This window comes from Oreochromis aureus, linkage group 3 (assembly GCF_013358895.1).
Source record: "Oreochromis aureus strain Israel breed Guangdong linkage group 3, ZZ_aureus, whole genome shotgun sequence".
Lineage (NCBI taxonomy): Eukaryota > Metazoa > Chordata > Actinopteri > Cichliformes > Cichlidae > Oreochromis > Oreochromis aureus.
The window spans coordinates 33,194,907-33,216,922 of NC_052944.1; the positions used below are offsets into that span (position 1 = coordinate 33,194,907).

At 41.1% G+C, this 22,016-nt stretch overlaps 1 long non-coding RNA gene across 1 annotated transcript; it reads right to left on the reverse strand.

Moving 5' to 3' along the window:
• Positions 1–9,786: 9,786 nt before the first annotated feature.
• Positions 9,787–21,775, reverse strand: LOC120439241. Its single transcript, XR_005612489.1, has 4 exons — positions 21,696–21,775; positions 18,132–18,443; positions 16,488–16,580; positions 9,787–9,995 (listed from the first exon to the last, which is right to left on the reverse strand). It is a non-coding gene; the product is annotated as an uncharacterized LOC120439241 (long non-coding RNA).
• Between the last annotated feature and the right edge of the window lie 241 nt (positions 21,776–22,016).

Genomic DNA, 22,016 nt, shown 5'->3' on the forward strand with positions numbered 1-22,016 from the left:
TTCCGTAATGGCATAACCAGTGTGCACCCTAATGTACATCTTTTAAGTGTATGTTAATCAGTACATGAAGCGTACCTCTGAAAAGAGTCCATCATTTGTGAATTTACTGATTTGTTTTTTTAACCACAGTTTTCACAAACTGCGGATGATGAAATCCTCTGTATTGTAGAAAATGTCTTTAAACTATCACTGTTCCTACTTATTGAGTTCCCTAGCTACTGCTTTACTATGTGAATAAACAATTTGTCACCAATATCACCACAAGCTTCACACATGGCTTGAAGAAGGGAGACATGCTCATGGGGATGGCGATCATACACCTTCCACCTCCATGTAGAGAAGAATCCTCAATTGGGTTGAGGAAAGGGAATATGGTGGAAGATAGAGGGTCATGAAGCGAGGATGTGTTTGAAACCATTCCTGAACCAGCTGTGCATGGTGGAAGCTGACATTGTCCCACACTCCTCACTCCTCCCCACCCCCAACAACAGCATCCAATACACACTCAACACAAGGCTCCAGCCTGTCTCTCTCAACCACCCAGGTTAGGAGGGAACTGAGGAGGATTAAAGCCAAGAAGGCAGCGGGTCCAGATGGCATCAGCTCGAGGGTCGTCAGGTCCTGCGTGGACCAACTGTGTGGTGTGATGGAGCACCTCTTCAACCTGAGCTTGAGGCTGGGAAGAGTCCCACAGCTCTGAAAAACCCCTGTTGTACCAGTGCCAAAGACTTCACGCCCAAGGACCTCAACAGCTACAGGCTGGTGGCTCTGACATCCCACCTGATGAAGACCCTGGAGCAGTTGGTCCTGGCTCAGCTTCGCACCTTGTGAGCTCATCACTGGACCCACTTCAGTTTGCCTACCAGCCTGGCACTGGAGCGGATGATGCCATCATTCACCTCCCACATCGTTCCCTCGCGCACCTGGAGACCACTGGGAGCACTGTGAGAATCATGTTCTTTGATTTCTCCAGTGCCTTCAACACTATTCTTCCCTCGGTTCTGAAGGACAAGCTGGAGAACTCTGGAGTGGACCATCACCTCACTACCTGGATTTTGGACTACCTCATCGACCGACCACAGTATGTGAGGACTCAGGGCTGTGTGTCGGACAGGGTCGCCTGCAGTACGGGGCCCCACAGGGAACAGTTCTGGCTCCGTTCCTCTTCACCATCTACACTGCAGACTTCTCCCACAACTCCACCCAGTGCTTCCTGCAGAAGTTCTGATGACTCTGCAATAGTCGGCCTCATCACTGATGGGGACGACAAGGAGTACAGAGGACTGACTCAGGACTTTGTGGACTGGTGCCAGCTGAACTACCTCCAGATCAATGCCAGTAAAACCAAGGAGCTGGTGGTAGACTTCCACAGGCACAAACATCCTCCACTGCAACCACTGAACATCCAAGGTATGGACATTGAGGCTGTGGACAGCTACAGGTACCTTGGTGTTCATCTGAACAACAAACTGGACTGGACTCATAACTCAGACGCCCTCTACAGGAAAGGGCAGAGCAGGCTGTACCTGCTGCGGAGACTCAGGTCGCTTTGGGTGGAGGGCCCACCCTGAAGACCTTCTATGACTCTGTGGTGGCCTCAGCCATCTTCTATGGTGTGGTCTGCTGGGGCGGCAGCATCTCTGCTGGGGACAGGAAGAGACTGAACAGGCTGATCCGCAGGGCCAGCTCTGTTCTAGGATGCCCTCTGGACCCAGTGGAGGTGGTGAGTGACAGGAGAATGGTGGCTAAGCTGTCATCCCTGTTGGACAACATCTCCCACCCCATGCAGGAGACTGTGACAGCACTGAGCAGCTCCTTCAGTGGCTGCGGCACCCACGGTGTGGGACGGAGAGATTTTGCAGGTCTTTCCTCCCCACTGCTGTCAGACTCTACAATAAAGACTAACTGATCAAACACACACATCCACAAATGTGCAATAAGACTAATGTGCAATAATCTTTTCTGGCATCGTTGTATTTTTACTCAGTTGTATATAGCATTTGTATTCTATTCTTATCTTATTGTATATTTTATTCTATTTTATTCTACTGTATATAGTATTATATTCTATTCTGTACAGTTGTGTACTGTATTCATTCTTATTTTATTCTAATTTTTGCTTCATAACTTTTGCACTGTCCACTTCCTGCTGTGACAAAACAAATTTCCCACGTGTGGGACTAATAAAGGTTCTTATCTTACAACAACATAGACAATGTCTTCTCCCTGACAGGTGTTGTGGAAGTTTTCCCACTTAAATAAAGCCTGCAGATGAGCGGTAGCTAACATTCTTTAATCAAAACACACAGAACAGAAAACCAAGCTTGTGGAGAGCCTGCATGACCACGGGGGAGGTCAGCAGAGTCTCACTGAGCCTAGCATGGCTCTCAGTTAAATACCTTCCACAGGAACAAAAGGCAGTACCCAGCTGTTTCACACCTTAAGGTTCACACTCCCTTGCTACCTCCCAGAGTCCTCGAAGAGACAAAAGACTCTTCCTGTGGAGTGGTCTGCTTCCCCCCAACTTCCTTCTTACAGTATGGGTGTCAGACATGTTAAAATCAGTGGCACCAAGGCATTATACAATAAAATAATGTGATTAGTACATAAGTAAAAGAAATTCCATTACACAGGCCTGCTCCAGTTCATTTAAAAAAAACAAACAAAAAAAAAACAACTATACTGGTGTACAGCCTACCACACCATCTTCAGATATAGCTGCACACATTGAGATGTTTCCCCCACGTTGTCCAGGGACTTGGATGGTAGCCCTTTGTCCAATAAGGTTACATCCTCTGCGTGTAGTTTTTGCCAGATTGAAACCTGCCTCATCAACAAAAATATACGTGTGATGATTCACAGCAGCGTCCAGCTCCATCACCCTCTACAATGATAATTTAGTTAGTAGTTAAAAAAAAAAAAAAAAACTAATAGTTGTCAGTACTGTTACAGTAATTGCATGCTAGTTTAGTATTGTACCTGAATATATTCTGAACGCAGTTGTTTCACTCGGACATTGTTCCTCTCAAAAGGAACCAAGTAAATTTGTTTCATGGAAACCTGGTGCTTCTTCAAAAGCCGGGACATCGTTGGAAGGCTAATTGATGGCACATTGGCAAAGGTGTCATTGCTGTTCTCAATAGCCTGTTTGATTTCAGACAGCCGTATGTCATTCCTTGCCCTGACCATTTCCTCCACAGCCAACTCCTGCTGGTCAGTCAAAACACGTGGCGACCACCACCAGGTTGTCTCCTGTTAATTCTGAGGATAATCATATACTGTCAATATTGAAGTATTACAAATTACATTACTGTAAACTGACAATTACATGTTGTTCATCTATACAATAGAGTACTATATTTTAGAAGTGAAGTTGCTATAGCAGACATACCGGTTTTCTTGGTGAAAAGTTCTGATGATAGAGCTGACAGTTGACCTTTGTAAATTAGGCTGTACCAACCTGGCAGCCTCAGCCATGGTAAAGCCTCTGTTAACCATATGATCAAGAATGATGGCCCGGACTTCATTAGAGATGATGGTGCGTTGTCTTCTGCCTACACTTCTCTGAAGACCACCTCTCTGTCGAGGAGGAGCACCACCTCTTTCTCTTTGTCTGTGCCCACCTCTCTGTCGAGGAGCAGCACCACCACCACCTCTCCGATGAAGGCTTCCTCTCCCTACGAGTCTATCCTGCTCCATATTTGAACAGTGCAAAGTCTCAAACACAGTTCTACTTATATGGTAACTAATTGTGATCATCAGGGGGAAACAATTAGCAATTAGTATTTCTGGATTGAAAGCTCTTGCAGCAATGTGTAACTTACAAATGACCAGACAACAATCAGTCAAGTTGGAAATCCATGGACATAATGAATGATTCATTGATTAAACATTAAGATCAGCTGAATGAAGTGACAGACAAATGTATTAAACTGACCAATAAGCAGTGTTGGGTAAGTTACTTTAAATTAGTAACTTAGTTACATTACTAGTTACTTCTCTAAAAAAGTAACTCAGTTACTTCAAGTTACTCGTTACTTTCAAAGTAACTAGTTACTAGGGAAAGTAACTTTGGTTTTACTCAGAATTCTCTTGTTAATGTGTTGCTTCCGTAACTGGATACCCAGCCAGATTGCCAGTCTTCTAGCTTGCTTACTTGCCACAAGTGCACTGTGCCACCTACCAACAGAAAGGAAAAAATAATGTGCACATTTCCACGAGAGAAATCCCACGCCTGGACCGTCGTTGACCGCCGCCATGATTCTAGCCTGCTTTTTACATCCAACACAAAAACTGCAGTCGTGATGCTTTTGATTGTACTCAGAACTTGGAAATTCTGCCTTCTGAATAGGAAGATGTAGGTAACACCAGACTGCAGATGAGCTGCATACAGAGCTGGACTGAGACAAAAAAATCATCCTGGGCATTTTGACTAGAGACTGGCCCACCATTATAGGAAAAATCATAAAGCCTTTGAATGAAAACAAACACTGTTGTGACAGTGATGTACACTGTTCTGATGGTATATATGTATCAATCTATCAATTGTTTGTTGCAAGACTCAGATAATTATTTTTTTAAAAGAGAGACATTTTAAATGAGAATAATAAAGAAAAGTATTTCCTTGTGCCCCCCTTTCCCTGTTAATGCCCTACCTGGCCCCCTGGCAAAACTTTGCTAGACCCGCCCCTGCACAGTTACCAGCTGTCAGCTACGTAGAAAAGGATCCTGGTGTTATTTGTCTCTCAGAAACAGTTCATAACTTCCCTTCAACTCATTCATGTCACCTAAAAGGTAAACCTGTTTCTCCATCACCTGTTCAGCTCTGATGATTCAGTAAGGACATCTCCTGGTTTCATCTGCATGTTTCCCTCTCACCAGATAACCAAACCGATATCATGACCAGCAGCTTTACAGCTGTGGCTCCAGCAAACATCAGCTGATACTAGAAATTAATATTAAATAAATTCTAACAACAGCTGATCAAGCTTAAACGTGCTGCTGTTGTTTAACACGACATCCACTGGTTTCTTCTTTCTGGCGCAAAGTGGGCGATAAATAAACAAGAGAGAAAAGCCGATCAGCTGATCATTGATCAGTTTCATGATTGAAGTAGAAACGGGAGAGAATGAGAGAAGAAGAGGCAGCTGTGCAGCTTCAGCTTTGTGTCTTTTTCATTGTAGCTGAAGTCCGGGACAAACTGTGTTCCTTTTCACCTCAGTACGAAACGCGTAATATTTTCTCTGAATACCAGACGATTCTGTTTTTTACGGGACGGTTGGCAACTCTAATAATTAACCGTATGAACAAAATAAAGTTCAACATCAGTAACATAGCACCCACCCAGCTGTATAGAAACTCCGTCATGCTAGCTAGCACGCAGTACGAAAATGTCAGCATACCGAAAATAAACTCCACCTAAACTTGGTTTATATCTGACTCGATAGACTGCAGGTCATAACTTCTTACCTGAAGTTCAGTTCACCTGACACGCGGACCGGCGGCCGCTTGGGTCTCTCCTCTTGCCTCCCTTTTCCTTCATCCACCTGCTGGCCTCCACCACTTGCTAATGTTATTGAATCTGTGGAAGCTCCGCGATATCCACCACACGAAGTAACGAGTAACGAGCCTATCTAAATCCCAGTAACGAGTAACGCGTTCCTGGTTTTGGCATAATAACTAGTTACCGTGCTCGTTACCACAATAATAACGTAGTTACTGTAACGCGTTACTTAATAACGCGTTAGTCCCAACACTGCCAATAAGAGATGCAAATCCAAAATTTTATAGTGATAACATTATGAAAGGCAGTAACTGTGAACGAAACATTTATTTAGATGAAACACTTATTTTGTGTAGTGTCAAGGATATTTTGTCATTATGTGTATTGTACTAACACAATTGAAAATATGCTGAAATGTTTGAAAAAGGTGCACTTTTGATGATCTGTTGTGATATAAGTAATAAGAGTTTTGGAAATGTACCAATTGCTTGTGAAAACTGCGCCAAACCAATAGAAAAAAACTGTAAGATTAAAGTTTTCCATCACATTTTAAGTCAATATTGTCATTTCAGAATAAACTTTGTCAAACTTAATTCAAACCTAAATCAAGAGGTGGTTTCTCACCCTTGGTCTCAGACTCTCGGGGCTCCACTGCATGTCAGAAAAGATGTTATACCTTTTCCTTTCAGCACACTGATCTGACAAGTTCAGCTGATGTTTCATCAGAAAGAGTCTTTCTACAATAAAAACCTCCAGGAAGTATCAGATCAGTATTTAAAATCAGCTTAACATCATGGAAGCAGTAAAGCAGAGGGAATGAGAATGAATGGCACGTGACAAGAGAGGAGATGCTTCATCTGTAAACTATTACAGCCAACAAGGCAGCTTAACACAGCACTGCTTTTCAAATGAAGTGAAAGGCTTTCCAAGAAGGTCAAAGTTCATTCATTACTGAATCATTAAATACTACACATTAATCAGAATCAAAATACTTTATTAATCCCTAAGAAAATTTGTCATGCAGCCACTTTAAAGTTACTTACACTGGAAACAACATCAGCAAGCAGAGATATAAGACTGTGTGTAACTGTAAAATAAAATTACTGATTTATGCGCAATAAAATATAATATAGGGGTGGCTGTAGCTCAGGTGGCAGAGCAGGTCAGCCACTAATCAGAAGGTCGGTGGTTCGATCCCAGGCTGCCTCCTGGCTGCATGCCAAATATCCTCGGGCAAGATACTAACCCCACGTTTGCCTACTGGTGGTGGTCAGAGGGCCCGGTGGCGCCAGTGTCCGGCAGCCTCGCCTCTGTCAGTGCGCCCCAGGGCAGCTGTGGCTACAATGTAGCTTGCCATTGCCAGTGTGTGAATGACTGAATGTAGTGTAAAGCGCTTTGGGGTCCTTAGGGACTGAGTAAAGTGCTATACAAATGCAGGCCATTTACCATTTAAAATAATATAAATCACACACCAAAGTACACACAGGACATTTTATTAGTAAATTACAATGCAGACACATGCGCTGCCAAGGACATTTCAAAAATAATGCAGACATTTCATCATGTTTCATTTAAACAAGTTAAGAATCAAGCAGTGAATTGAGAAAACATTTGTTCTGTTTATAACAATTACAAAATGTATGATTGAACACCGATGATGCACTTTACTGCACATAGAAAATGATCCTAGCTGTAGAAAAACACATCCTTTTAATTTGACAAACACTTGATGCTATAAATGTGTTTGCAGTGACTGACTCGCCTGAGTTTGTTCCGGAAGCCACAGGTTAAAAGGTTAAATGAGGTTTATCGTCTCACACAGCATGCTCTTTGGAAACGGTTTCAGCGCAGCAGTTTGAGAAAATGTTTACGTGTTGCTTCCCTTTGCCTTGATGGAGTCGCAGCACAGATGATGACAGGGAAGTGTTGCTGTGGGTGAAGACTCAGAGCAAGGGTTTCCCTGTGTGCAGCGTGTAGAGGTCTGTCTGTTGTGGATGTTAAAGACTAAAGCCTCACCGGCTCTTTAATCAGGCTGCCATATTGGAAGCATTGTTTCTACTTCTTCTGCTTTGAGGGATTAATAAAAGCAATACACACACGCGCACACACACACACGCACACACACACACGCACACGCTCGCTCGCTTTATTATTAATGAAAAACAGAGAAAAAGAAAAACCTTCCATCATTCTGATGGATTTCCACTTTGCCTCTTAGTTATCTTTAAGCAGGTTTCACCCGAAGAGCATTTAACCAGCTCCACCAAGCAAACATGGCTCATTAGCATTATATAAACAAACACTACGATTCATATATCTTACATTTTCTTAAATCAGCAGGAATAATGTTTGTTTGTTTGAAACAATGACTTCGCCTAAACTTGACCTTTAAATCAAGCTGAGCTTGATGTGTCCCGTGTTGAGTGGTTGAGTTTAGATTGACTAAGGCTTTGTGATGCCATGAAAAGAACTAAAGAGGGCATCTTTTTAGATTTAGACCATGAAACAGTGTTTTGGATGTTTGGTGGTGTGTGTTTCACTTGATTGAACCCTGCATTATGTTTAAACATCTCTAATTTTCCCCTCTGATCCTGCAGGGCATCATCCTGGGCTGCACCCTGCTCCCCATACGGGTCTTCCTGGCGTGGATCTTGTTAATCTCTGCTTGGATCGTCGCTGTGCTGCGATTGGCCGGCCTGTCTCAGGAGGAACGCTCCAAACCCTTATCAGGCTGGCGGCGCTGGCTGTTCCACCCGATCCTGTGGCTGCTGGGCCGTGCAGTGTTCTTCTGCGTGGGCTTCCATTGGGTTAAGGTGAAAGGTCGTAAGGCGGACGTGAAGGAGGCGCCGATCCTGGTAGTGGCGCCCCACAGCAGCTTCTTGGACATGGTGATCATGTTTCCAGCCGGGCTGCCGGCAGTTGTGTCGCGGTCGGAGAACATAAACCTGCCGGTCATAGGAGGTGAAGAGAGAGAGAGAGAGAGAGAGAGAGAGAGAGAGAGGGGGAATTTGTTTACTTTGCCATTGTTTATACACCTGGAAGCACCTGTTGGATCGCTAAAGAGTTTTTTTTTCCTTTTTAAAGTATCCTGATGGGAGCTGTTGGTGTTTCTTTGTTTTGCTGACTGAGACAGTTCACATTTTACAGGCTGAGCTATCACTTTAGTCATTTATATCACACCTTAGGCCAGTGGTTCCCAAACTTGTTTTGCTGGGCCCCCCTTTGTTTTACAAGAAAAATGTTCACGCCCCCCCCTCTCGCGCGCGCACACACACGCACGCACGCACGCACGAACACATCCTCCAACCACACACACCCATATTTTGCTCCACTGCAGTTTATTTCACACCTCAAACATTTAGTAAACAATTAAGCAAATACATGTAATCTGCAATAAATTACAGGTAGTAATAAAATACACTACTAACTCTTTTTACGCTCGTCCGCACCTACACGGTATTTTTGAAAACGCAGCTGTTTCTGTGCATTTGGGCTTTTCGTCCAAACGTAAACAGCCACGTTATTGTTTACATGAGATGAATTGCTTTTCATGTTTAAAGAATTCAATCCACCAGAGGCCTCAACACAAAACTCTGGTGTACTGTGAAGTGCAGAGAGACACCTCCTGCTCATAGGCTTAATCATCACAGTAGAATCTCTTTAGTCAAGAGACTAGAAGCATTAACTGTTTATTTTATATGTAAAAATCTGTGATTCAACCCCAACATGAATTCGATCTTAAAGGCTGTAAAAAATTATGCATCTACAGGTTTCAGCTGGTGAACCAGTGCAGCCATAAAAGGTGAATATTTCAGTCAAAGTGCAAGTGGTCAGACCCGGTAATGTAATTGAAGCAGTGCTTAAAAGGATGACCTTAAAGGGAGATCAGCTGGATTTAAATCTAGTATAGCTTGTTTTATTCTCTCTTTCTTTCCTTCTTTCTTGGAAGATCATTTCAGCAAACTTAAAGCTACTTAAGAAGAAATGAGGGAGACGTTCTGGGTTTTTGTGCGCACCATCTCCACTACTTCCACCTCAGCATCGATGCGTAGCTGATAGGTGAAGGTTAACAAATCCTTCTTCATCTGGATGGAATTATCCTCCATCTGGGCCACTGTGAAGATTCGCATTAAACACTTGCGCCACACCTGGGCAGAGACAGAGCAGAGGGTTCAGCGGAAACTTTAAAGGCTTTGTTAGAGTTTAAGATCAACACTTTGTTTTCTTGCCTTGTGTTGTCATAGGAGTCTGGAGCAGATTCTATCTGGACCTGCTGCCTTCCTTTCCTTTGTCCTCTTGGGCTGTCGATGTGGGGCTGGGCTGGGCTGGGCTGGGTCGGGGTGAGGATCCCCGCCCCCCCCCCACCAGGTGGGATGGTGGGGGCAGAAATGAAAATCCATGTGAGAGATTATCTAAAGTTTGTTTGGAGTGGGGTGGGGTGAGGGATGGGGCTGACTCTGGTCTTGGTCTCTTTTTAAAGAGATGCATAGTCCTGTAAGAGATCAGGATGTTTGCTCAGCCGTGACACTGATGAGTGACGAGCAGCAGTTTAATGGAAAGGCAGATTATATGGTAATAACAAAATTTTAAGAAATTAGTCAAAATGAAAGGTTGTAACTTAAGCCTGTAAGCACACAAAATGTATTTCTTAACCTTTTTGGTACTTTTGATTTATTTGCAACATATTAAAAAAAAAAAAAAAAAAAAAAAAAAAAAATCTTGCTTCCTTATAATTCTGTCCAAAAGCTGTGACCACAAAAAAAAAAAAAACAAAAAAACTGAACGTGAGTCGATCGCATTCCGCTGCTAGTGCTGGGCGATATGGAAAAATATTTATCATGATATGAATTATTTTATATCACGATAACGATATATATCACAATATACCACCTGACCTGTGGTCATCTGGAAAGTACGCAGTTTGTAAACAGCGAGTGGAGAGGGTGCAGTCTTTGTTTTGAGTTACCGTAAAGCATGTCGCAAATCCGGGCGCACGTATAGCAGCACCAGGTCGCAAAACCACAAGACAGTTTCTTTGCGAAAAATATTTTTTATACTTTTAACTTTATGCAAGAGAAAATGGAGCATGTATAGTGAGAAGACAACACTAATATATTTGCCACAGGCTATTTAACCCTTTAAGATCTACCATAGAACCAAGTCCGCCAGAGCTTATCTTTACATTTTACATGCTGTAGTGCCATTTGTGGGAGCATTTCAAGTTTCCATACATCAATACAAGTGTTATAGCCCAAATTTTAATAATATGTATGCATTAAGTCCATAGTAACTACATAAATTGCAAAAAGTGCAATAAACTAGAAAAAATTGAAAATCGTTTTTGTTTTGTTTTTTTACAAATATTTCTAGTTAGAGAAATTTAAGAGGTGTATCCTTCAAAACTGTAAATACAAAAAAATTGCACAAAATACTTTCCAACCACGAGAAATTTATTTTGAGTGTCTTCATAGTTTTATTTTTGAGATGCACTAATTTTTTATATACACTACAGGAAAAATGAAAATAAATATTATAATGCAAATTTGCAAAAAAACAAAACAGCATGTGCATCAAAATAAACTATTTCCAACAGTGTAATTTGACTCCTAAGCATCCCAGAAACGATACAGAAAAGCATAAAGTCAAACATGACTTTTAAAAACACCAATATAGGCTTTGAAGGTAAAAAACTACATTTTCTGCGAAAATGACGTCACTTCCGGTTTCGGACAGGTAATGGCGGACATGCGATAGTTCGCGCTGACTTAGATTCCAAAGTAGGAAGTGTTATGAACAGCTGATCGGATCGGCAAAGCGCGTTTCTGGAATATTTTGTTTTTGTTGCTGGAAGTGCTTCTTATGTAATTTTTGCAAAGCTATATGTGGAAGGAAACCGTGACCTAGGGCAGGCTAATGGAATAAGATGTAAGTACAACTCCTCCGGTTTCATATGCAAAAAAAAATTATTGCGCTACCTTACGTGGTTCCAGTTCTACAGGGATTTAAAAATAGTTAGGCAAAACGGAGTGTGCCTGCTCCGACCGGTTGTAAAGGGTTAGTGATATATTTTATGTAATAATTTATAAAATTAGGGTTAGAAACGATAGAAGACAAATGGCACGATAGACACTTTTCTATCGTCCACACGATATATATCGTCATATCGCCCAGCACTATCCGCTGCAATAGCGCCGCCAACGACATGCTGCAACTCGTTCCATAACAGCATCCTCTGCTGCAATGTACATACGAGTCTAGTTTGACAGGAGGCGAAGACCAGAAATGTAATTTTCCTCCCACTACCAGGCAGGGTTTGTGAGCTATTTTAGCCCAGATGGCTGCAGTTAAAGGTTACATCTATCTGCAGCTGTTCAGCAAGCACAGCGAAAGAGTCACAGAGCAGACATCAGTGAGCAGATGTGATTTTAGGCCAAATACAGCACAGAAGGAAAAGGAGGAGCTGGAGTGGATGTAGGCTGCCGAGCCCACCACCAATAACTTTTAAATAGTCCTGCTAAAAGGAAGATGAACACACTGGAGCAATCACTTTGAGCACTTTCTACTATATGCATTGTTCACCTAGTCAAAGAGATTCATATAAGCCCTTTTTGGGTTCAGTAGCTCCCCATGGATAAGTAAACATGCAGACTGTGGGAGCAGAGGATCGAAACACTGCCCTTCCAGCGACTATGGCTTTCTCTGGCTCTACCTCCTGACCTCCAAGTATCCAAGAAAGTTTCTTTGTCAGAGCGATGAAACTAAACTGCTCTGCAGACACAGAGTACAGGCTGACCAGAGGTCCTTACACAGAGGAGGACAGTAAAGTTACATAATAAAACAACAAAACAGAATGAAGACAATCGTAGTGATAATCTTAATACTGAAGGAGAGTTAATCCTAGACTGAGAGAGCCAAATCAGCATTATTAATGTCATGTGGGAGTCTTTGATATAGTCACTGACTGATGAGTACTTGTGAGGCCTTATAAAAGGAAACTGTTTGTGGTGCCAGGCACCAGCTGTATTGTGTGTTAGCGCTTCCCCAGCAGTAAATACTTTGTTTGCGTCATGTTTATCTGTCCAAAGATCCGTGCGTATGCACACTAACCTACATCAGGCTGCGGCTACATCTTCTAAACAAACTGTGGTGTTTGTCCAGGACACTGTTTACATACTGGGTCCTGTCAGCGTGTGCAAACGGGGAAATGAAATACTGTTAAAGTCATACATGCTGTGAGAAAATGCGTCACTCAGACTGATGCTAAACAGTTTAATGCAAGCTTTTCTCTGACTCTCCCTCAGGATACTATTCGCTGGACATACAAAGGAAGCAACTGGTGAGTCTGTTCACTTCTCCAGCTCAGAATCTGTGTGTTTTATTGATGACATTATGAGGCAGCAGAATGAATCAGGTAGTAGCCTCATGGACTTTGAACTTATTTTTTTGACTTTGAACCTGCTCACGGACCTGAGAAATGCTGCTCATCAGTTTTAACTGTCACCAATACACAGAAAGTGTTAGCTTCGTATCAGTGTTATAAATCCTGAATGGTTAGTTATACAGAGGGCTACTTAACAAATAATGAATTTAACAGACAGTTCAGACAGTTGAAACTGAGACTGAATGTAAGCACAGGTTTTTGCACAGGTCCTGTTTTTAACTGGTGTCAAGCCAGCCTCCAATTCCAGCATTGCAGTCAAGCCAGCCTCCACTTTGAATACACAGGAACCTAAAACAAAGTATTAAGGGAAGGGATGTGGAAACCGGATTTCAAAATAAAAGCTCCCGAAGCATGATTTCAAAATAAATACCAACTTACAGTAAATTAAGAGCACATTCACAAATATCAATTTCTCTTGTTTGCACACTCTAATGTTGGATACAAATGACATACCCTATTATTCTAGTAGCAACATGTCAATATTGAAATGCACAAGGAGATGGCTTTAAAGTAAAAGCCCTCTGAATGTTAATTTTGAACTACTCTTTCAATTAATTCAGAATGGAAAATTCACGCTTCCACAGACTAGTTGCAGTCTATATTGACAGTATACAACCACAGTGATACCATGTTAATAACAATCATTCTTATTTTGCCTGTCAAAATAATGGCCCTTTCAATTTGACCATATATCGGTGTGCGTTTTCAATGACATCAGAAAGCTCTAAAATGGAAAATTGCTGTTTCCACAGAATAATTACTGTCTATATTGACAGTATTCCATCCCACAGTGATACCATGTTAATCTCAAGTCATTCTGATTTTGCCTTTCAAAATAATAGCCCTTTCAAATTGCCCATATGGGAAATAATCTTTCAATGAATTCTGATTTCTCTAAAAGAAAAACTCTTGTTTCCACTGCATAATTTCACTCTAGATCAAGAGTAGTATGCAACCCCACAATGATACCATGTCATTATCAAGTCAGTCTGATTTTGCGTTTCAAATGGCCCGTTGAAATTGCCCATTTAAGACCTACCTTTCAGTGATTTCAGAATGCTCTAAAAATGAAAATTTGTTTCCACAGGATAATTCCACTTTAGATCAACAGTATACAGCCCCACAGTGATACCATATCAAAATCAAGTAAGTCTGATTTTGCCTTCCAAATTAAAAGCCTTTTCAAATTGCCCAGAGACGACCTACTCTTTTAACGATTTCAAAATGCTCTTAAATTGAAATTTGCTGTTTCCACAGGATGAATCCATGTTAGATCAATAGTATCCAACCCCACAGTGATACCATATCAATATCAAGTCAGTCTGATTTTGCTTTCCAAAATAAAAGCCTTTCCAAATTGCCAATATCTGATTACTCTTGGAAGAATTTCAAAATTCTCTAAAAGAAAAATTCTTGTTTCCACAGGATAATTTCACTCTGTATTGACAGTATGCAGCCCCACACAGTATGTCATGTCAATATCAAGTCAGTCTGATTTTGCCTTTCAAATTAATGGCCCGTTGAATTTGCCCATATGTGATATACTCTTTCAATTACTTCAGAATGTTTTAAAAATGAAAATTTCTGTTTCCACAGGATAATTTCACTCTAGATCGACAGTGTGCAGTGTACACTATCACGGGATACAAAGTCAATTTCAAGTCGCCTTGATTTTGCCTTTCAAAGTAATGTCCCGTTGAAATTGCCAATATATGACCCACTCTTTCACTGACTTCAGAATCCCTTAAACCCTTAAAAGCAAAGTTGCTGTTTACACAAGATCATTTCACTCTACATTGACAGTATACAACCCCACAGTTTTATCACGTCAATGTCTTGATTATAATTGTTTGTGAGGTACCTTTTTATAATTAAACGCAGATGCTGTTAACAGGACAATTACTGTTTCCACTAAGTAATTGGAGTTCATGCAAACCATAACACAACTCTACAGTGGTAACATCTCAATCTCAAATCAATCTCATTTTGCATTTCAGAGTAAAAGCCCTTTGACTTTGTTTATAGGGGCTTCTCTTTCCATAACTTCAGAATGGCATTAAATGGAAAGTTCCAGCTTCCACCCATTAATTCCAGTTCCACTGTCTTTATGCTTCAGTGTTTCTCTAATCAGGAGTAGATGGTGATGACTTCTGTGAGATTATTATATTATCTTATGCAACGTTATACCCCTAATTAAAGATTGTGAAATTATTATGTAGTTTTAGTTTGCATTATTCTCCTGACTTAGAAGAAGGGGATAACTATTACATTTATTAAACTGATTTGTATTGCATTAGACTGCAGATTTATTGTGAATGAATGATATTGTTTTATGACCCATGATACTGCTGCGTTATAAGAAATACTGTTTTCAGAGAATCACTGCCTTATTTGTCTGATTAGAAAAGAACAGAGCATACTGCACAGGAAGCCAAGGTCATAACTTAGGCACCGTAAGAGAGAAACAATGTGAATGCTTAGTTTGGAGGGGGGCTGAAGCTATAAGAATGTGAGAAACACTCAGACACTTCGAGATCAGGCGGACACCCTCCTGACCTGTAATAATAAACTACAAAAAATTGAAAATCGTTTTTGATTGTTTTTTACATAAATTTCTAGTTAGAAAAATTTAAGAGGTGTATCCTTCAAAACTGTAAATACAAAAAAGTTGCACAAAATAGTTTCCAACCACGAGAAATTTATTTTGAGTGTCTTCATAGTTTTATTTTTGAGATGCACTAATTTTTATATACTACAGGAAAAATGAAAATAAATAGTATAATTTGAGTTCTAAGCATCCCAGAAACGATGCAGAAAAGCATGAAGTCAAACATGACTTTTAAAAACACCAACATAGGCTTATAAGGCCCTTTCGCGAAAATGACGTCACTTCCGGTTTCTGGCAGGTAATGGCGGACATGCGATAGTTCGCGCTGACGTATATGCCAACGTAGGAAGTGTTATGAACATCGGCAAAGCGTGTTTCTGGAATATTATCTTTTTGTTGCTGCAAGTGCTTCTTATGTAATTTTTGCAAAGCTATATGTGGAAGGAAACCGTGACCTAGGGCAGGCTAATGGCATTAGATGTAAGTACAACTCCTCCGGTTTCATATGCAAAAAAACCATTATTGCGCTACCTTACGTGGTTCCAGTTCTACAGGGATTTAAAAATAGTTAGGGTAAAACGGAGTGTGCCTGCTCCGACCGGTTGTAAAGGGTTAATTATATATTTTATGTAATAATTTATAAAAATTGGGTTAAAAACGATAGAAGACAAATGGCACGATAGACACTTTTCTATCGCTCACACGATACATATCGTCATATCGCCCAGCGCTACCTGAAACCTTGTAGCAACGCCTGCCTCTGGCCTACCACTGTTGCTGCTACTGCTAGGGCTCTCCTGGTGAAAGTGGTGAACAAATGCTTGTTAAGACCCAGCTTGCATAAAGTTTCAAACACAACTCCTAATCAACCCTACGCAAACCTACAGGCATTTTTCACACCACACAAAACCCCGCTGTAAGCTTTCCACACCTACCTCTCTGTGCCGATTAGATTTAGACAGTCGCATCTGTCTCAGCATCTGAGACCTTTGCTCCATCATCAGCGTCCTCACAGGTATATGATGTCACTGTCGTGCAGAGAAGAGGTACATGGACATGCTCAGAAGAGGTGAGAAAACAGCTGTTGTAGAGATTAGTGGAAAACAGACTGGAATTTATATTTTATTGAGATCTCAGGTCCACATTTAACCTTATCCGGTCTTTAAGTGATGACGTGACGAATCCTACTTCCGGGCCTAAAGTAGTCTGCGTTTAATATGGCTTTTGTGTTGTTAACGTGTTTAATGTTTTGTATTTTCTTCTATTTAATCTCAAAAAGCTCCTAAAACAGTCAGTGATCACTGTTGACCTCCCTCGGCTTTTATTACTGCTAATCATTTAATTAAGCTCAGTTTTTAAAACCTTAAGATGCAACTACAGCCCAGCCCGTGCAGCAGTATATGAATGACTAATGTGGATGGATTATCTCAGTTGTTCTCCTGGCTGAAGTTTGGTCCGTTTACGGCATCCTGCCATGCGATTACATTTGTTCCTGACCGCCGAGAATCTTCACGTTAACTTTTATCGAGCGGAAAAAAGTTAGCTTGTTTATATTATGCTCACATAGCTGCGTCGCTAGCGGTCACGTAGCACATAGTTATATACCAGCTGGCCAAACTTCAGTACCCCTACAAAAGTCACTGCTGTTTAGTTTTCTGTCTTCATTTATGTCAGAAGTGATAGCAGAGCTGTACGTTTGAATTTGTTTCCAAAACCCCTGCAGTCAGGACATGCTATATTGTATTTAGATGGAAGCTAGCGAGCTAACTTCCTGCTAACTTCTAACTCCGTTAAATATCATAAATTCCATTTTCATGGATGCCTGGATGTTAAACTCAATTGCTACACCTGGTAGAGCAGAACACTGATCATTTTATTAAAAATGAAAGACTTTAGAAAGTTTTTCAACTCTCAGTAATGCCTCAGTGATCGTTTGATATATGGACCTGCAGCGGAGTTTAAGCCCAGACACGGCTAGTGACGTCAGACTTAAAGACCGGATATTCACGCAGTGGTTCAGTTTATGCACTTTAAGAACTTCATCCAGTTCAGAATTAACATTACACGCAATTCTTTGAACTGCCGGAGGAAGTGCGAGTACCGAAGGATTTTAAAGCAGGTTCCTTCTTTCTGTTTTCATGTTTAAAGAATTCAATCCACCAGAGGCCTCAACACAAAACTCTGGTGTACTCTGAAGTGCAGAGAGAGACACCTCCTGCTCATAGGCTTAATCATCACAGTAGAATCTCTTTAGTCAAGAGACTAGAAGTATTAACTGTTTATTTTATATGTAAAAATCTGTGATTCAACCCCAACATGAATTCGATCTTAAAGGCTGTAAAAATTATGCATCTACATGTTTCAGCTGGCAAACCAGTGCAGCCATAAAAGGTGAATATTTCTACAATGTAAATCGTCATGAAGAAGAAAACCATTGAATGAGAAGGCGTGTCCAAACACTCACTCTCTGATATATAAGAACACACACACGCACACACAAACTATGACTATTAGGAAATATTCTTTGGTACTGACACAAGATGAAACATGAGAGAAATATGTAAGATGTACAGGATCACCTGACAAAGCTGTTCTGTACAGTCCTGCAGCAGTCTGGAGCAGATTCTATCCGGACCTGCTGCCTTCCTTGCCTTCGTCCTTTTGGGCTGTCGACCACACCACACCACACCACACCCACACCACACCCACACACACAAGGTGGGATGGTGGGGGGCAGAAATGAAAATTCATGTGAGAGATCATCTAAAGTTTGCTTGGACTGGGGTGGGGTGAGGGATGGGGCTGACTCTGTGCCCCCCCCCTCCAGCTATCAGAACTGTCAGCAGCAGGGCCCACGTAGGTTCCCAGTCATCTTTCCCGTGGCCAAACACCTGCCAGAAACACACAGATTTCAAATATACACACACAGACCCAGCAAATCACACTATGTTTAAGGAAATGGCAAGTACTGCAAATGGAAAAATAAAAATCTGATAGAGAGTGGAAGGAGACAATAGCCTGAGCACTGAGAATCAAAGAAATAATCAAAAGCTTCAGTGAAAGCAGGAACTGCAGAAAATACAGCATCTCCAGGTAACTACAAATTACACTTAAACTACCTAAATAAATGGGTCACACTGTACATGAGAGAAAACATAAAACACCATCACTTTAAAGCATTTTAAAGCACCATGGTTTAATCAACAGGGTTCATGCGCCTTTTTCAGGGTCAAATTCAAGCACTTTTAAGCACTTTCAGGGTCCCTTTTCAAGCTTTTCCAGCACATCCCCATCCCACCCCCATCAAAAAAAAAAAAAAAAAAAAAAAGTATGCATGTTTCAATTCGCATCACCTCAGTAAGACCATGTAAAAATTAAAACAAATCATCCTAGGTGAACAAACACTTTTGTTCCCCTTTTTAAGAAATAGAAAACGCACCACACAAAAAAATACTGCAAAAGGAAACGGTCGCCTTATATACATATTTGTATAAACTCAAAATGCACATTTCACTTAAAAATTGAGATGTGAAAATGTGAACAAATCAACTAGTTAGAGATATTCTTCTCCTGTTCAAAAACCCAAAAGAAATAAGTCTTCTCATCAGATATTGATGCTTTTGTGACAAAAAAAAATAGGAGAGACAGATGTTTGTTTGTTGTTTTTAAGTTAATTCCCAATAAAACTAACTGTTTTATTGCTAACTACATTGCTGTCTGTATTATTGCTGAAGTCATAAATGATCACCTTTAAAGTGTTTGTGCTAATAACATCATGTACAGTCAGACAGGCATGGAGAACAGCACTGACTGGGAGGCTTTGAACAGATCACATAGTTCAATTCAACATATAAGACTGTAAGAATGCACAAGCATCTACTTAAAATCTATTGAATTTATTTAATGTGGGCGATTGTGGCTCAAGAGTTGGGAGTTCGCCTTGTAATCGGAAGGTTGCCGGTTCGAGCCCCGGCTTGACAGTCTCGGTCGTTGTGTCCTTGGGCAAGACACTTCACCCGTTGCTTACTGGTGGTCAGAGGGCCCGATGGCGCCAGTGTCCGGCAGCCTCGCCTCTGTCAGTGCGCCCCAGGGTGGCTGTGGCTACAATGTAGCTTGCCATCACCAGTGTGTGAATGTGTGCGTGAATGGATGAATGACTGGATGTGTAAAGTGCTTTGGGGTCCTTAGGGACTAGTAAAGCGCTATACAAGTACAGGCCATTTACCATTTATTGAATTTATCATCTGTGATGTTATGTACAATTCCAATGTATTTTGTTCATCTCCCTTAAATAAACAGGCAGCCTTAAAGTATGAAATATTCACATACAAATACACAAATGTGTCTACTGTCTCAGTGGCTGATAGTGCCCCACAGGCCTCAGTGTGCGCTTGAAGACATTTATAATGTTTAAGTAGTTTAATGTGCAGGTGCTGACGATAAACACATTTTGAATGAAAGCCAGGGAACTTTGGTAGCACAGAAACAAGTGGCTAGTCTTTGTGACCATATGGATCAGTCCCTCATATCACCATTATTTCACCCAAAGGCACCAAGTTAATACTCAAAAAAAGCTGCAGTAATACACACAAATATAAACAGTACTTGGTGACACTTTGCTTTTAGCCTTTAACCCTCTGGTGTCCAGGGTATAATTGGCCGTTTTTGACTACTTTTGATTTGACCTCTATATTTCACCTTTAAAAACTGTTTATCTTGCCAATCTGTTATTTTCTCATTTTGACATATTGTATCAGCACAATTTATCCAAATTCAGACAAAATTTAAAATACAAGTAGAAAGTGATATTTTTGACTGTAAAAACCACAAGCATGTTTAACGAATCATTTTCATAACTTGAAATGCAAATAGAAATTGTACATTTTTAAAAAAAAATATGCACAAGTTTTGCAAACAACAGAGTCATATGGTACTATTTACCTAAAAACGCAGCCAAGGCTCAGACGTTTTTCATATAACCATTTAAAACTAGTTACAGAACAATCAGGTGTTCTGCCAAAAATAAGAAGGCACACAATTTATTTATGCAACTCCAAAAAATAGTTAGACAGCACAGGGGTAAATCCTGCAGGTCTGACAGCAGGTGTGTCACTCAGCGTTTACACTGCAATCTGCCTTTGGTGGCTTTTTTGCAGCAACTGTGACATTCACTAGTAGAACTGACACACAAAACAAAACAACAACTACACTACACACTAACTACACAAGACAACACACTAACTTGAGACTCCAAACATGATAAACATCACAAATCTCTCACGTATCAAAACTCTCTCTCTCTTTTTCGCTCACTCGCTCTCTCCCTCTTCCCTACAACCAAATACCACATGTTGCCATATCATTTTTTTGATTGGTCGACATGGTACATTTTTCCACCAATAGGAAGGAGTGTTTTTCTTTTTTCACTCACAAGCAAAGCGTGTTTGCTAGCGCTCTCCATAAAAAACGCCGTTTTACCGTTTCTTCCCGGAGTAAACGCCACTGTTTTATTCAGAACCCCCTCAAAAAAAACATCGGTTTTACGTGACCTATCAACACAATTTAAAAACTGGTATATAGCTTGAAGTCCACACGTTCGACCCAAGTTGAAATGGAGACTCTGGGTCCGTCGACCCCAGAGGGTTAATCAGAAAGCCTTAAGTTAGCTAGTTATGTATCGGGCTAATGTTTAAAGCTTTCACTTGAGTAAATTAACTCATATTACTGCTAAGTAATGTTAGCTAAGTTCACAGCATATTCCGTAATAGCGCTGCCATACTGCATCACACTCAGCGCACTCATCCCCGACTGTCCGAGGGAGGGCGGTCACATATTGAAACAGACGCAAGGCAGCCCAGGCGGGAAATTTTGCTTTTATGTCTCATTTTATTTCTCTATCTGATAAGAAAACAATTCAATCAGATAGCTATTTATTGTGAATGAAATACAGTTACATTTTCAAGCACTTTTAAGCACCACATCTGAAATTCAAGCACTTTTCAAACCTTGAAAAGATGACATTAGAATTCAAGCATTTTCAAGGATTTCAAGCACCCGTACGAACCCTGGTCTTTACACCCAGAGAAAAGTCTGGAGAACACAATGCTAACTGGAACAACAACAAAGCAAACAAAGCAACTCACCAGAAGGATCTCGACAGCTCCCAGGATGTACATGGCTCCAGCGAAGGTTGTGCCCAAGTAGAAGCACAGGCCTACCGCCCCCAAACTCTGGACCCAAGGAGCGGCTGATCATGAAGTAGGAACCTCCCGCTGGAAGGGGGGAGAAGCTGGAGGAGGAAGTTGTATGTAAGGGTTGGAGGAAGTGGAAATAAAGTGGGAAAAAGAGGATGGAAATAAAGTTGGATGAAGACAGACACAGATTGGAGGGGGAAAAGAAGGGTGGACAAAGAAAGAGAGAAAGAGAGGAGGGGGTGGATGGTTAGTAACATTATGATGTTGGGA